The sequence below is a fragment of the Ceratotherium simum genome, chromosome X (assembly GCF_057802395.1).
Source record: "Ceratotherium simum simum isolate JZ-2026a chromosome X, ASM5780239v1, whole genome shotgun sequence".
NCBI classification, from domain to species: Eukaryota; Metazoa; Chordata; class Mammalia; order Perissodactyla; family Rhinocerotidae; genus Ceratotherium; species Ceratotherium simum.
In genome coordinates this window covers 89,565,173-89,580,827 of record NC_141940.1, presented here as the reverse complement: position 1 = coordinate 89,580,827, position 15,655 = coordinate 89,565,173, and the positions used below count along the sequence as shown (strand labels likewise).

Here is a 15,655-nt window from a genome sequence, read left to right as displayed (position 1 = left end):
ACTCCAAGGTCCCTCTAAGCAACATCTGGAGAGACAGGGGTTTCCACTCCAGGGCTGGTGTCAGGAGACACAACAAATACCTCCCTACAACCTGATCTCTACAAACGGTGTCAAGGGTGACTCTGTGGGCTCCAGAACAAAGGGCAAGATAGAGGTTCTGAAGAAAGCAGGCCACCTATATATACTTCATGGTCTAGACAAGGAAGCCGGGGTTGCTGTGAGTCTGTGTGGAGGAATTCATAACCAATCACATGACTCCCACTTCTTACTGCCTTTCTGAACTGGCATATGGCCAGGGTGGGAGTGTGTGCCACAAATACCTCATGTCTGATTTTGTACATAATGAGGTCATTTATTCCTGATAGAGCACCCCAAAGAGCTCAGTGCTTTCAAACACTGGGGTAGAGATCCTGAGACACAGACCCAAACACCTCTCAGACAACACAAACCTCAGACATAAACCCCCAAACTACTCAAACACTTTGTACTCGAGTTGCCAGGGAACATTTGGCAATATCTAGGGACAGTTTGGGTTGTCACAGCTGGGAGGGGCGAGGTGCGACCCGCATCTAGTGGGTAGAGATCAAGGATGCTGTTTGTCAGCACCCTGTAGCCAAAGTCCCCCAGGCACATCCCTGAAGTTGAACAAGCTGGGTTTATGATTCACTGCAGTGAGGGAGAAGGCACGCCATGGGGAACCGTGGGACCTCTCGGCAAGAGGGTGTTAGAAAGAACCATTACAGGATCTGGGCTTCAGCTGAGTGGTTTGGAGGAGGGTCTAAGAAAGTGGGGGCTCAGCTCACTCTAGATTGGATGCTGTCAGAAAGTGAGGCCAATTTTATGATTGGGTATCTCAATAAATCTTATCTACAGGGAGGGCAGACTAGAGTGAGGATAAAGCTGTAATTGGTAAAGAAGTAGCAGTCCCTCATTTTAACCGAGAGAGGGGTTGTTTGGTATCTTGTGGGTGGCACAGTGACCTTGTTTTTGTCTGTGCTTAGACATTATAAAGTAGCTTTGCTTTGTCTCATTTTAGCATGGTCTCAGAGTAACCATGTCTGAGACTGGTATTCTGTGAGGTGGTTTATGTCTAAGAAGAGAATAACACGGCCTAGCTGTGAGTGCCAGGACAGCTTCTGGATGCTGGGGCTGTTCCCTCTCCCTCGCTTTCTCCCTCCTTTCCTGTCTTTCTCATGTTAAACATCTGTTATGGGTTGAACTGTGTCTGTCCCCAAATTCATATGTTGAAGCCCTAACCCCTAAAACCTCAGAATGTGACCTTATTTGGAAATAGGGTCATTGCAGACGTAAGATGAAGTTATACCGAGGTAGGGTGGGTCCCTAATCCCATATGACTGGTGTCTTTATAAAAAGGGGAAATTCGGATACAGACACACACACACACAAAGATAATGCCATGTGAAGATGAACACAGAGATCGGGGTGATGTAGCAGAAGCCAAGGGGTGTCAGACTGCCAGCAAACCACCAGAAGCTGGGCGAGAGGCCTGGAACAGATTCTCCTTCTCAGCCCTCAGAAGGAACCAACCCTGCTGACACCTTGATCTTGGACTTCTATCCTTCAGAACTGTGAGACAATAAATTTCTGTTGTTTGAGCTTCCTAGTTTGTATTACTTTTTTAAACATCAGCCCTAGCAAACTAATACAACATCCTACGATGCTCTCCATAACAAAGAACTTCCTGGTCCAAAATGTCAATAATACTGGGGTTGAGAAACCCTGCCCTAGACACAGAACCCAAAAATACTTACTGACCTTCGAATCTTTGATAGAGACCAATAAAAACTGAAAGCACACACAGCTTTGGACATAGACCCTCAAAGTGCTCAGAGACCTCACACCCTGAACACAGAAGCCCAAACAGCTCAAAGAAGACCCGCCCTGAAGAGACCCCTAATAGGACAAAAATATCACTCTTTGGGACAGAGACCACTGAGAAGGTCAAAGACCTAGCATCCAGAAACATACACTAAATGCTCAAAGACATCACAGCGTGGGACACAGAACCCAAGAGAGCTCTGGGTCCAAAGAGCTCAGATGTTTCCTCCTTGGACACAGATACCAAACAGGTGAACAACAGCTCATGAGCAATAGTATCATTCATTTCCTGGTTTTAAAATTGTACTATGGTTATGTAAGTGCTTTACATTAGGGGAAGCTGGGCAAAGGGTATACAAGAACTCTCCGCAATATTTTTGCAATTGTTCTCTAAGTGTAAAATAATTTTAAAATATTTTTTTTTAAAAAAGGGAAAAAGGTCAAAGGACATAAAAGGAAATTTATAAAACTTAAATATATCTTGCCAACAAGCTCCAAAAACAATATTAAGCCCCTCCAGTAATCAAAGAAATGCCAATAAAACAAAATAAAATTCAATTTTAAGAAAAAAACCTGTACATCTAGAGACCAAGACCCCCAAACAGCTTGGAGACTTCACACCCTGGGACAGAGACCCACAAACATCTGGAAGACCTAAACCCCTGTGACACAGATCCCCAAAACAGCTAAGAGATATCATAGTCTCTTCATAGATGTCATACCCTGCACTGAGATTCCAAAACAAGTCCGAGACTTCACATCCTGGACACAGTCCTCCAAACCACACACAGCGTGTGATAACTACCTTATGATGGAGTTGACTGAGGTGAGAACCACTTTCCTCCTTTTTACCTGCACTCAAGGCGAGGCCAAACACCTCCCCTGCCTGATGCTTACAATCCCATCATTAAAAAGTTTACTCTTTTGAGTTGTCTTGCCCCCCTTCAAAATTCTCCTTTTAATTGCCACATACTCCTCAGTCCCAGAGCATGAAATCATGCATCTCTCTTTGGTCATTTATGGCCGACTGTCTGGCCCTACTCATCCCCACACACACCCCTCCACACGCCCCTAGTCAGGCCTGGTCCAGAGGGGGCAGGAAGCCTCCAAGTCATCCTCTCCAGGGGGAGGAGGTGATGGCTTGGAAGAGGATCATGAGATCGCCTTGAACCTTCTCTGCAGGACTCAGACCTACTGGTAGCCTGAAATACAGTTGTCAGGAACCCTGGAGGAGAATTTTTCTCAGTGCTGTTGCGAAGGGTGAATGGGTCCTGAAATCAATATAATGGGACGCAATAAGCATTGTTTTAAAAAGAGAAAGAATAGGTAGAAGAGAAGAGAAACGATTACCCGACACATTCTGTGCCAGCCAATAATGCCAGCTTCTTTTACAGGTGCGCAAACTGAAGTTCCTAGACGGGATTCGAACTTACAGTCTCCAGTAGCCAAAGCCCTGCCTCTGCAACCCCGAACGCCAACCCAGGAGGCATAGCGCCTGCGTCGAACCAGCAGCCAATGGCAGCACGGAGCCGGAGGAGCCGGCTCGTAGCCTGTAAGTAATTCCGGAAAACCTCGCTACCCTGAAAGAGCTTGAGTAGGCCGTCTCGCGGTGACCAATCAGAGCTCAGGACAGGACTTGATCCCGCCTTGCTCATCCCGGAGCCAATCTCCACTCCGCGACCGTCCACCCTACCCCACCTCCGCTGTCAATTCAAATCTGTAGAGCCAACCCGAGCTGGACGAGATGAAAGACCACGGCGATGGCGGTTTCCAGATAGATGGAGGCTTTAGGCCAAGCGTGGGGTTCCTCCCCCACGGCGCCGAGATCGGTCCGGGCTGCGCCATTCTCTCCTCTCTCTGGGGTGGGGGCAGATCCACGCGCGGGATGAGCCCTTTCGTCTCCCCACACATACAGTGGTTTCTTCCAAAATACGTGATCCCCCCCACCCCCGTGGTACTTCCCGGAGCAGACTGTTCCATCTCCGCGTCGCACAACGGTATGTCCCGGAGCCGCACTGTCTCATCATTAACTCTTTATTCCCACCCCTCACGCTGTCCTTTTGTGTGCGCCCTAGGGAGGGCTGTTTCATGTCAACGTCCCAGGAGTCCTTCAACCTTCGGTTCACGCCAACACAACTAAATAAACTCTTTCATGTCTTCCTCCCCCTGCTCACGTTGCATCCCCGTCTCTGCCTCCCATGTCCCCCAGTGCATCGTCTCAGCCCCATATCCTGATGATCTTGTTGAGAGCGAGGCCAAGGCGTCCAACACCTTGCTGCAGAGCCCTGGCCCGTAAAAAGACATTCATTCCCACTGATGCCACTGATGGAAGTGTGCATTTGTGTGGCAGCAGGGATCAAAATAAAAGCTTGACACCTCTCCCCACTAGAATGTCAGTACCACCAGTGTGTGGATTTTTAGTTGCCCCCCGTGTCTCTGCAGTGCCTAAAACTGAGCTCGGCAAACAGTAAACGCTCAGAAGGGGGTCTGTTGAATAAATGACTCCTTTGACCTGACAATTATGCCTCTAAATACGTGTTCTAAGGGAACACTCACGTGCACAGGTCTGTGTGCAAAAGAATGAGAGGAGCAAACACATGGAGGAAGAGGGTAAATGAATAAAGGTAATTTATTATACCATGGAGTACCGGCTGGCTGTGAAACAGAATGAGACCTCACATGATGGGACACAGAGTCCAAAACACTTCAGGGATTTCACACTGTGGATGCAGACCACAAAACAGCCTAGAGACCTCACACTCTGTCCAAAGGTTGGTACAAAGCTCAGAGAACTTACATAATGAGATATAGCCAGTTATTTCATAGATCTCATCCTCCGGTCACAGACTCCTACAAACAGCTCAGAGACCTCACCACCTGGGATATACATAAAAAATCTAGGCAAAGACCTTACGCTCTTGACATAGACCACACAAAACAATTCAGAGCCTGGACACAAACAGAATGAGGGTGATACACCTGTCCCAGCTGGAGGGACTATTTAAAGGACACGCTGTTAATGGCAGGAAAGCAAGTGGGAAAGAAAAAATGCTCAAAGACCTCATAACATGAGCACCAGCCCTGCAAAGCATTCTGACTCCTCACACCCAAACAGCTCAGAGAGCTGTGACACAAACATTGTGAGCCAAAACATAATCATTTCAGTGATCCCACTCCCTGGGATATTGATCCCAAACAGCTCAGAAAGTTGACACCCTGCACATAAGCTTCTAAACAACTCAGTGACCTCACACCCTGGGACAAGGCACAGAACCAAAATTAGTACAGGGACCCCCGATGCTGGAAACAGATCTCTAACCAGCCTATGAGACTTTATCCTCAGGAGCACAGACACTCCAACACTCAGAGGCCCCACACCCTGGGAGGAAGGCCCCCAAACATCTCAGACACCCCAAAACCTGGGACACGGAGTTCACAACAACATAGAGACCTCATACCTTGTATGCAGACCTGGAAACATTTTAGAGACCTCACAACTTGGCAGACAGGTTAAATAAATAAATAGATCAGAGATTTCAGGCACTACAAACAAACCCCAAATAGTGTGTGAGACTTCATACTCAAGAATAGAGACACTCAAAACCACGGACACCTCACACCTTGGAAATGACGCTGATACAGCTCAGTGACCTCGCTGCCTGGAAACAGACCCTAATGGATCAGACCCATCACTCTCTGAAACTGAGACCACCAAGATCAGAAACCTCATGCCTGGAAACAAAACCCAAATCACTCGAAAACCTCACATCATGGAACTCAGGATCCACATGAGCTCAGACAACTTGCACACTAAAACCACTCCCAGATCTCCCAACACCTCACAGACTTTATACACTACACACAGACCTCTAAAACATTTCAGAGCTCACACACGCCAGGATACAGACCTGCCAAGAGAATAGAGATGTCATATCTTGTGACCATCCCCATAAATAATTCTCAAAACTGACCCCAAATAAGGCAGGAACATCACAATCAAGAACATAATGCCTAATAAGACAGAGACACCACCCCCTGGGGCTGACATCTCTGAAATGAAGAGACATTTCACATCCCAAATGGTTCAAGGATATTGTAGGAGATCAAAATTAGCCACCTTGAAATATATCTCTTTACCTTGATTATTTTCTCTGACAGACATTTGACCCCCCCTCCACTAACTGCCTAAATAATTTAACATAGAAGGCCTGTTTCAGGATGGAGTTACTACCATATGATGGCTGTAATATAATGTAAAATAGATGTTACAATAGGAAAGGCACCAACAAGCCCATCTTATGAAAAGTTCTGTCTCTCCCAGGCCACATTCTCTAGGTGGCCCTGTAAAGAGTTGCCAGACAAACATTTACATTTATAAGGGAAATCTCCATTTTTAAAGGTATCTCCCTCTCTGTACTGGGAAGAGGGGGGATGACCTCATTTCTAGAAACTTATCAATGTGGAAGGTGAGCCCTTAAATATGCATAATAACCTTACTCTTGTTTACTGTGCTTTTCTGGTAATCTCCCATAACTGATTCCCCCCTCCCTCAACATCCTCCTTTGTCTTTAGCTGAAGATGATATTTAAGATGAGAATCTCTGCCATTTTGTTGAGAAGCTCAGTTTCCCTGGTTTCTCCCATGTATACATGTTATTAAACTTGGTATTATTTTCTCCTGCTAAACCTGTCTTTTAATTACTTGGCCAGCCATAAGAACCTTAGGGGAAAGGGCAGAGGGGGATTCTCCCTCTTCCCCAACAATATCATCTCATGGACCTCAGAATCCAAAGAGCTCATACACCTCACATCCTGGAAAACAAAGTCTGAAACAGCTCTGGGGGCTCACACCCTGAACACAGACCCCAAGCAGCTCAGAGACCTCACAGATCAGGACACAGACCTTGAAACACCTTAAAGACGTCACACCATGGCATACACACTCATAAACATACCTTAGAGACCTCAAACTCTGGAAATATACCCAGAAATAAATAAAAGACCTCATTCTTGTAACTGAGACCCACACAAAGGTCAGAGACCTCACACCTGGAAACATCTACCAAATGGCTCAACGATCTCATGTGATGGGATTTAGACCCACAAGAGCCACGAGGTCTCACATCCTTGACAGACTCCCACAGAATTCAGAAACCTTAAACCCTGGACCCACATCCCAAAAGAGCTCAAAAACTCACATGCTGGGAAAAAGACACCCCAACAGCTCAGAAAACTTACACTGAGACAAAGAGAAATACAGACACCTCAGCAATCTCATTCTGTGGTACCAGACTCCAAGACCACGAAGACCTCACACCCTTGGACACAGAACATAAAACAATTCCAAGGCCTTGAACACTGGACACAGATTCCCAAGGAGCTCAGAGACTTCATAGGCTGAGACAATGATCCAGAAACACTACAAAGACCTCACACCCTGAGACACAGTGTCTCAAAGAGCTCAGAGATCTCACATTCTAGGCACAGCACACAACAATTCTGAGGCCTTAAGTTTTGGACACGGACCGCCGCTCCCTCCACCCCCAACTCCCACCCAACCTTGCAGACCTCATGAGGTCAGAGAAACTCAAAAACCCAGAGATCTCACATCCTGTCACACAGACTCCTAATACCTCAGAGACCTTCAGACCTGGACACATACTCCAAACAGCTCCAACAATTCTCACCCTAGGACCCACACCCCAAAATGGCTCAAACAATTCACCCTGGGGCACAGACAGCAAGTACCTCAGCGATCTCATCTCCTGAGATTCAGCCAACCAAAACAGCTCAGAAGACATGACCCTCTGGACACAAAACCCCAAAAAGGTCAGAGATCTCATGCTCTGGAACTCAAATCCATGAACAGACAGTGATCTCACACAGTCACACAGACCCTAAATAGCTCAGAGACCCCCACCCTATGGAAACAGAACAGAAGTCAGAGACATCACACCCTTGACAGCGACTGTCAATAGGAACAGAGACCTCACACCTAGAAACATCCCAAATGGCTCAGAATTCCCATAATGTGACACAGAGCCCAAAACAGCACAGAGACTTCACACCTTGGACATAGATTTCCAAATCTCAGAAAGTTCATATCCTGGGACTGAGACCGCAAAACAGCTCAGAGACCTCACACCCTTGGACACATGCCACAAAGCAATTCAGAGATCACATGCCATGAACACAGACACCAATGAGCTCATAGGCCTCGTGTGCTGGGAATCAGATCCAAAAAACCCCCAGAGACATTGCACTATAGGGTACAGACCCCAAAAAGAGTCCTTGCAGCCTGCTGTGGAAATTAATAAACAGAAACCTCATCGAAATGGTGTAAGGAGGCCAAAATGGGGAGCTCTCACGCCCTACGACCATTGCAGAGCCCAATAGAAGAAGAAAGACTTTCTCTCCTTGCCCAGCAACAGCTCAGCCAATGAGAGACTGTCACAACTCAGCTAAAGAAAAACCACTACACTGCAAACTCCTAGTCTCCTCCAATGGACTCTTTGTTTACAATTGCCCTCCCAACTTCCTCTCCCCCTTTACAGAAGAGTTTCTCCTCCCCTTGCTGCTCGGGAGTGGCTCACCACCATTGCAGACCCCAAATTGCAATTCTTTGCTAATCCCGAATACACTCATTTTTGCTGGAGAAATAACTAGCTATTTGTTTAAGGTCAACAGTGGACACAGTCACCAGTTACCCAAAGAGTTCAGACACCTCAAACGTTGGATACAGACCACAAAACTGTTCAGAAATCTACCTTGATAACAGATTTTGAACAGGCTTCTAAATAGCTCACAAACTTCATAGAAATCAATTAGCAAAGAAACTTCCAACTTGAGATACAAACCCAATCAAATTCTGAGAGCTCACACCCTAGGAATAGACCACTAGTAGGTCAGAGGTATCACACCCTTATACAGAAACCACTAAAAATATGAGAAACCTCACACTTTGGAATATACCTCAAATGACACAGGGATTTCATGGCATGGAACACAGACCCAAAAGAGCTTAGATACCGCATACCCTTCAGACAGCTCAGATCCCCAAACGCTAAGAGATCTCAATGCCCTGGACCCAGACTAAAAAATAATTCAGAATCATCACGCAAGGAACAAACATAACCCAGAGAAACTCAGGAACCTCTTCTGTTAGGACACAGACACAGAACCACCTGAGACACGGCACTGTGGAACATACCCAGGGACACAGTAATTCAAACAGCTCAGAGACCTCACACCTTGGGACAGAGACACACCCCCCAAACACCTCAGAGACCTCACACTCTGGACACAGACCCCAAAGCTGATCAGAGACCTTATACCTGGGACAAAATCCTGCACATAGTTCAAATACCTCAAATTCTTGAGAAAAAAATTTCAAAAAATTTCAGAGATCTCATACTCTGGACACACATTGCAAAAGATCTCAGACACACTATGAGGCACAGAGCTGCTAAGTGCTTTGTGGCCTCACAGCCTGGTATATGCAGTCTCCGAAATGTCAGCGATTCCAACCCCGAGAAACAGACCCTAAACCCTTCAGTGATCTAATTCACTGGGATAGAAACCACAAAGCTTCTCAGAGACTTCACACTCAGGACACAGACCTCCACAGTTCAGAGACTTCATACTCCAGAAATTGATCCCCAAAGAGCTCAGAAACCTCACACTGTGGGGCACAGAGCCACATATATCCCAGAGATCTTACACTCTGATATCCAGACCCTAAATAGTCCAGAGACCTCAAATCCTGTGACACAGACTGACAAACAGTTCAGATAACTTATATCCTTAATTACACAGCTCCTAATTAATCAGAGACATCAGCCCTGGAACTGAGACTTTTCCAAAAAGAACAGAGACATCATGCCTAAAAACATACTCCAAATGGTTCAGGAACCTCACGCCATGCAAGACAGATGCCAAAAGAGTTCTGTGAATTTACATCCTAAGATTCAGACAGCAAAACAGCTCAGAGACCTCACAGTCAAGTACACAAATTACAGACACTTTAGAGATCTCATTCCTTGGGATACCGGCTCATAAATGGCTCAGAGACTTCAGTCACTGGAAATAGTACCCTAATAAGTCAAAAAATCACACCCTGGGACTGATACCCCCAAAGAAACAGAGACTTCGCACCTGGAAATAGACCCCAAACAACCTAGGGACCTCATGTCATGGGACACAGAAACCAAAGCTTCTCAGAAACCTCACCCACAGGATACACACACACACGCACACACAGTTCAGAGTTCTCAAACTCCTTGTCACAGGTGCCCAAATAGTTAAAATAAATTCTAATTCAGATAAAAACCCCAAAAGAGCTGAGAGACCACATATTCTGGGGAATAGTCTTCAAACAGTAGAAGGATCTTCCACGCAGAACCACAATCCTCAACTACAGTCTGAAGAGTGTGGGGAGGGGTGGGAGGAATCTCTGGGGATTTTTTTTCTTTTTTCTGTCCTGGCCTTGCCCCAATGGCAGCCCCAGTTCAGAACTGGATGGCAGCAATGTAGGCTGCGAAATGTCCAAGAGAATTGACATCATTCTGGCCAGAGGACCAGGAAAATAGGCCCCATGAAGGCTAGAAAATGTGGAGGGGAATTCCATAGAGGAGAGAGCCAGAAAAAGGATCCCCTAATTCTGTGCATAAACTGACACAAGTCTCAGGCTTGCTCCTGAGCTGTACATGCATGAGCAGACCCAAAACAGGATAGCAAAGGCTTTGAAAATGGCACTGACATCAGAACTATCGTCCACAGAAGGCAAGACAAAACTTGTGGTTTGAACCTAAACAAGTTGATTGCCTGGTAAAAAAAAATAAACCTAGGGCCGGCCCCGTGGCTTAGCGGTTAAGTGCACACGTTCTGCCACTGGCGGCCCGGGGTTCGGATCCCGGGCGCGCACTGACGCACCGCTTCTCCTGCCATTCTGAGGCCATGTCCCACATACAGCAACTAGAAGGATGTGCAACTATGACATACAACTATCTACTGGGGCTTTGGGGGAGAAAAAGGAGGAGGATTGGCAACAGATGTTAGCTCAGAGTCGGTCTTCCTCAGCAAAAAGAGGAGGATTAGCACGGATGTTAGCTCAGGGCTGATCTTCCTCACACACAAAATAATAATAATAATAATAAAAATAAGCCTTTATTTTCAGGTACTTAACAAAATCTAGAGTCTAAACAACATAATATTCAAAATGTCAAAAATATAACCTAAAGTTATTGTACATACAAAGACACAGGAAAATGCAACCAATTCTTAAAAGAAAAGACAACAGATAGCAACACGAAAGGACTCAGATGTTAGAATTCCCAAAGACTTTTTAAAAGACTGTAAAAAACCTATGCCACCCGTATTCCGTGAAGCAAAGGTCAACACACTTGAAATGAAAATCTACCCTGAATTCCAATCATTGAAAATGACCTTCAGAAATGAAGGCTATAAAATAAAGACATTCTCACATGAAGAAAAATTAAGAGAATTTGTCAACAGCAGACCTGTTTTACAAGAAACGATAAAGAAAAATGACACCAGAGGGAAACTTGGAACTTCAGGAATGAAGGAAGAGCAACAGAAATGGTAACTATCTGGGTAGAGGTGAAGAGAAGCGGGAGTATGGAGGCACTAACGGGCTTCCAGCGTGTTCGCGAGCTCGCTGCAGGAAGGCTGCTGTCGACCCGCGACTTGCAGAACAGGCGGCTGGAGTGAGCGCTTGCTGATTGGCTGTTGTCTAGAAGCAGGGGGTTGTCACTGATTGGCTGACTTTCAGGACTGGGCATTTATCACCCAGCAATAATCGGGTGTATTCCACAATTTGTTTATCCATTCTCTTAGTGTGCCTGGACAAGTGGAATTTTTGGATCACAGGAGATGTATATCTTTAAACCTTAAATAATTCCAATGATTTTCCAAAGTGGTTGAATCATTTTACACTCCCACTGGCAGTTGATAAAGAATTACCTTTAAAAAATTTTTTGCCCATCTGATATTATGTAATGTTCCTTACTGTGGTTTTAATTCGCTTTTTTCCCAGTGAATAATGAGGTTGAACGTCTTTCACATTTATTGGACATTTGGACATCCTCTTCTATAATTTGCCTGTTCAGATCTTCTGCCCACTTGTCTATTGACTTTCAGAAACTTGGGCCTGTCATTGATTTGCTAACTCGCAGAACTGTAGTCACCAGAATGAGGCTATCCCTGATTGGCCCATTGGCTGATTTTCAGAGCACTTGTACAGATCCAGAGTTATCTCTAAACAGTGATTACTTACTCACAACTTGGGACTTTGGCCACAAAACAGTCTTTCCTTTCTTCAATATGTATTTTTTTTTTTTTTTTTGTGAGGGAGATCAGCCCTGAGCTAACATCCGTGCTAATCCTCCTCTGTTTTTGCTGAGGAAGACCGGCTCTGAGCTAACATCTATTGCCAATCCTCCTTCTTTTTTTCCCCAAAGCTCCCCAGTAGATAGTTGTACGTCATAGCTGCACATCCTTCTAGTTGCTGTATGTGGGACACGGCCTCAGCATGGCCAGAGAAGCAGTGTGTCGGGTGCGCGCCGGATCCCAACCCGGGCGGCCAGCAGCGGAGCACGCGCACTTAACCGCTAAGCCACTGCGCCGGCCCTTCAATATGTATTTTTAATTCTCAGTCACTCCTTTGGTGTTCCCTTAGCCAAACCTGCAGGAGAGACCATAAGAGATTGTCCAGATCTTTATTTGAGGAGGTATGTTTTTCCCTAGTGTTGCCATCTTAGTGATTTAAGAGCCAGGGCCGGCCCCGTGGCTTGGTGGTTAAGTGAGCGCGCTCCACTGCTGGAGACCCGGGTTCGGATCCCGGGCGCGCACCGACGCGCTGCTTCTCCGGCCATGCTGAGGCCGTGTCCCACATACAGCAACTAGAAGGATGTGCAGCTGTGACACACAACTATCTACTGGGGCTTTGGGGGAGAAAAAATAAAATTAAAAAAAAAAAAATTAAAAAAAAAAAAAAGAGCCAATTACTGTGGTGGAAAAATAGCTTCAACTGTCTAATTTTTGTAAGTCATTGAAAAAAGCTAAATACAGGATCTGGGGCATCCTGACAAATACAATGCTGGACATAGCACAAAATAATTCACTATAGGACATGCCCTGTACATATAGAACACCTGGCAACTCTACCTTGGGCCCAGATGCCGCACCCACAAGAAAACGTGTTTCATAAAATTGATGCTCTGCAGTATAAAGTGAACACCAACAAAACCGCCCGCCAGGTCAGGAAATAGAGCAGGGAGATGTCAGCAAACTTTTTCTTTCTTTTTCTTTTTTTTTTTAAAGATTTTATTTATTTATTTTCCCCCCAAAGCCCCAGTAGATAGTTGTATGTCACAGCTGCACATCCTTCTAGTTGCTGTATGTGGGACGCCGCCTCAGCATGGCCAGAGAAGCGGTGCGTTGGTGCGCGCCCGGATCTGAACCCAGGCCACCAGCAGCGGAGCGCGTGCTCTTAACCGCTAAGCCACGGGGCCGGCCCAGCAAACCTTGTCTATACAGGGCCAGATAGTAAACATTTTAGGCTTTAGGAGACACCATGTGGTCTCTGTCACGACTAGTCAACTCTGTCGTTGTCGTGAAAGCAGTCATAGACGATACACAAATGAATGAAGGTGGCTGTGTTTCAATAAAACTTTATTCATGGACATTGAATTCTGAATTTCATATAATTTTCACATCACAAAATTTCTTTTTATTCTTTTTTAATCTTTTTACTTTTTTATTTTTTTGTTGTAAAATTCAAATGTTTAATTTTTTTTCAAAACTTAACTATATTAATGAAAATAAATTATATTTAGACCACCTTCAATATTTGTACATCATCTTTATACAACTATAACAGTGCTTTCAAAAGACACTGTAAAAGACATTAACTTCACAATTAAAACGTGTTTTAAAAATGGCTGAACATGAAAGAACATTAGTCTGAAATATATCTCATAATGCTGAGAGGTATGCTGTTCTTTGTCAAATTAACTGTATTTGTATTCAAAATAACATGGCTTTTAACTAAAGACAGTTATTTCTTGTCCATTTCAGTGATTTCCTGGATCCAAAACAAAATCTATGTATTTATTTATTTGAAAACATCATTTGTTGACCGTCCTTTCACTGCCATGGAATGATTTGCCTTCTCAATCCAGTGGATTTTATTAGGAGCTTGCATTTTCTGTGCCACTTTTTCCAACAAGTTCTTTTCACACATTTCATCTGCTGAGCCTGACACAAACAGTACCGGTTCTTTTAAACGAAAGAGATCTTCATCTCTGAGTTTATGCTGCTGCTTTGGATGGTGGATAGGAAATACAAATGAGACCTCAAACAAAATCATCAGCATCATCTGGCTCAATATGACACATTACAGAAGCAGCTGCTCTTGAGCCCATTGAAGGACCTCCAAGGAAAACACCTGCAAGTTTGTATTCTCCTGAGGTCCTTAGGTAATTCAAAACTGATTTTTTTTTTTTTTTAAAGATTTTATTTATTCATTTTTTTCCCCCCAAAGCCCCAGTAGATAGTTGTATGTCATAGGTTCACATCCTTCTAGTTGCTGTACGTGGGACTCACCCTCGGGTTGGACGGAGAAGTGGTGCCTTGGGGCGTGCCCGGGATCCGAACCCGGGCCGCCAGCATCAGAGCGCGCGCACTTAACCGCTAAGCCACGGAGCCGGCCCCAAAACTGATTTATATGCCTTAATTCTATGTACAATATTAAGGCCTTTACAGGTAAATCTCAGGCAAAAAAAAAAAAAAACATGACATGCAAGATGGGATGCCAGTGACATCAAATGAGGAAGATTCATATCTCCTGACGCTCCATGTGTAAGAATTATTCCATATGTTAAGTTCTTGTTAGGTACCAAACAAACAGCATCTAGTAATTTATTTCCAAAAGGTATTTTTAATTTAACCTCTGTATGACTCATTTTCACTGCTGAATAACAAACTTAGAGTGCATTACATCTGAGAAGCAAAGGACATCTCCCGGGACAGCAGACTGGCCGGGACAACCTAAGCTCCCTCACTCCCTTCAGGGAGCAAGCTACCACGCTCCACTGGACCGCCTCGCTGCACCCGCCAGCGCGTTCCGCTACTGCGCACGCGCGCCCTGGCCCCGCCCCCGGGCGCGCGGGCCGGCGCCTTTTTAAATCTTTTTAAAAGGCAGAAAGCTTTTACTGTTTTTAGCTCCCGGCTGTACGGAAACAGGCAGTGGGCTAGGTTTGGCTCACAGGTTGGAGTTTGCTGGCCCCTGACATAGAGCATGGCCAGGACCACAGAAGCTCTCAGTGGGCCCCTTCCTGAGCATTCTGTTAGTGTGCATCAAGATGTGTAATTTCTGGGTCTTAGAGACCCTTAAACGTTCCTAAATAATTCCAAATGGTTTTCCATAGTGGTTGCATCATTTTACACTCCCACCAACAGTGTATAAAGAATTACATTTAAAAAACTTCCTACCAATCTGGTATTATATGATGTTCCTCTTTGTGGTTCTAATTTTCTTTTTCCTGATAAATAATGAGGTTGAATATCATTCACATGTTTATTGGACATTTGAGTATCCTCTTCTGTAACGTGCAGGTTCAAATCTTTTGCCCACCTGTCTACTGGCTACAGAGAATTAAAAAAAAAATTTAGCAACTAACCTTTAAAAAGTAAAAGATTCTTGGGCTGGCCCAGTGGCATAGTGGTTAAGTTTGCATGCTCCGCTTCAGCAGCCTGGGGTTCGTGGGTTCGGATCCTGGGCTCAGACCTGAGCACTG

General features: G+C 45.1%; 1 pseudogene; it reads right to left on the bottom strand.

The window, feature by feature from the left end:
• Nucleotides 1-13,865: 13,865 nt before the first annotated feature.
• On the bottom strand, nucleotides 13,866-14,877 carry LOC101389391 (testis-expressed protein 30-like; annotated as a pseudogene).
• Nucleotides 14,878-15,655: the final 778 nt, after the last annotated feature.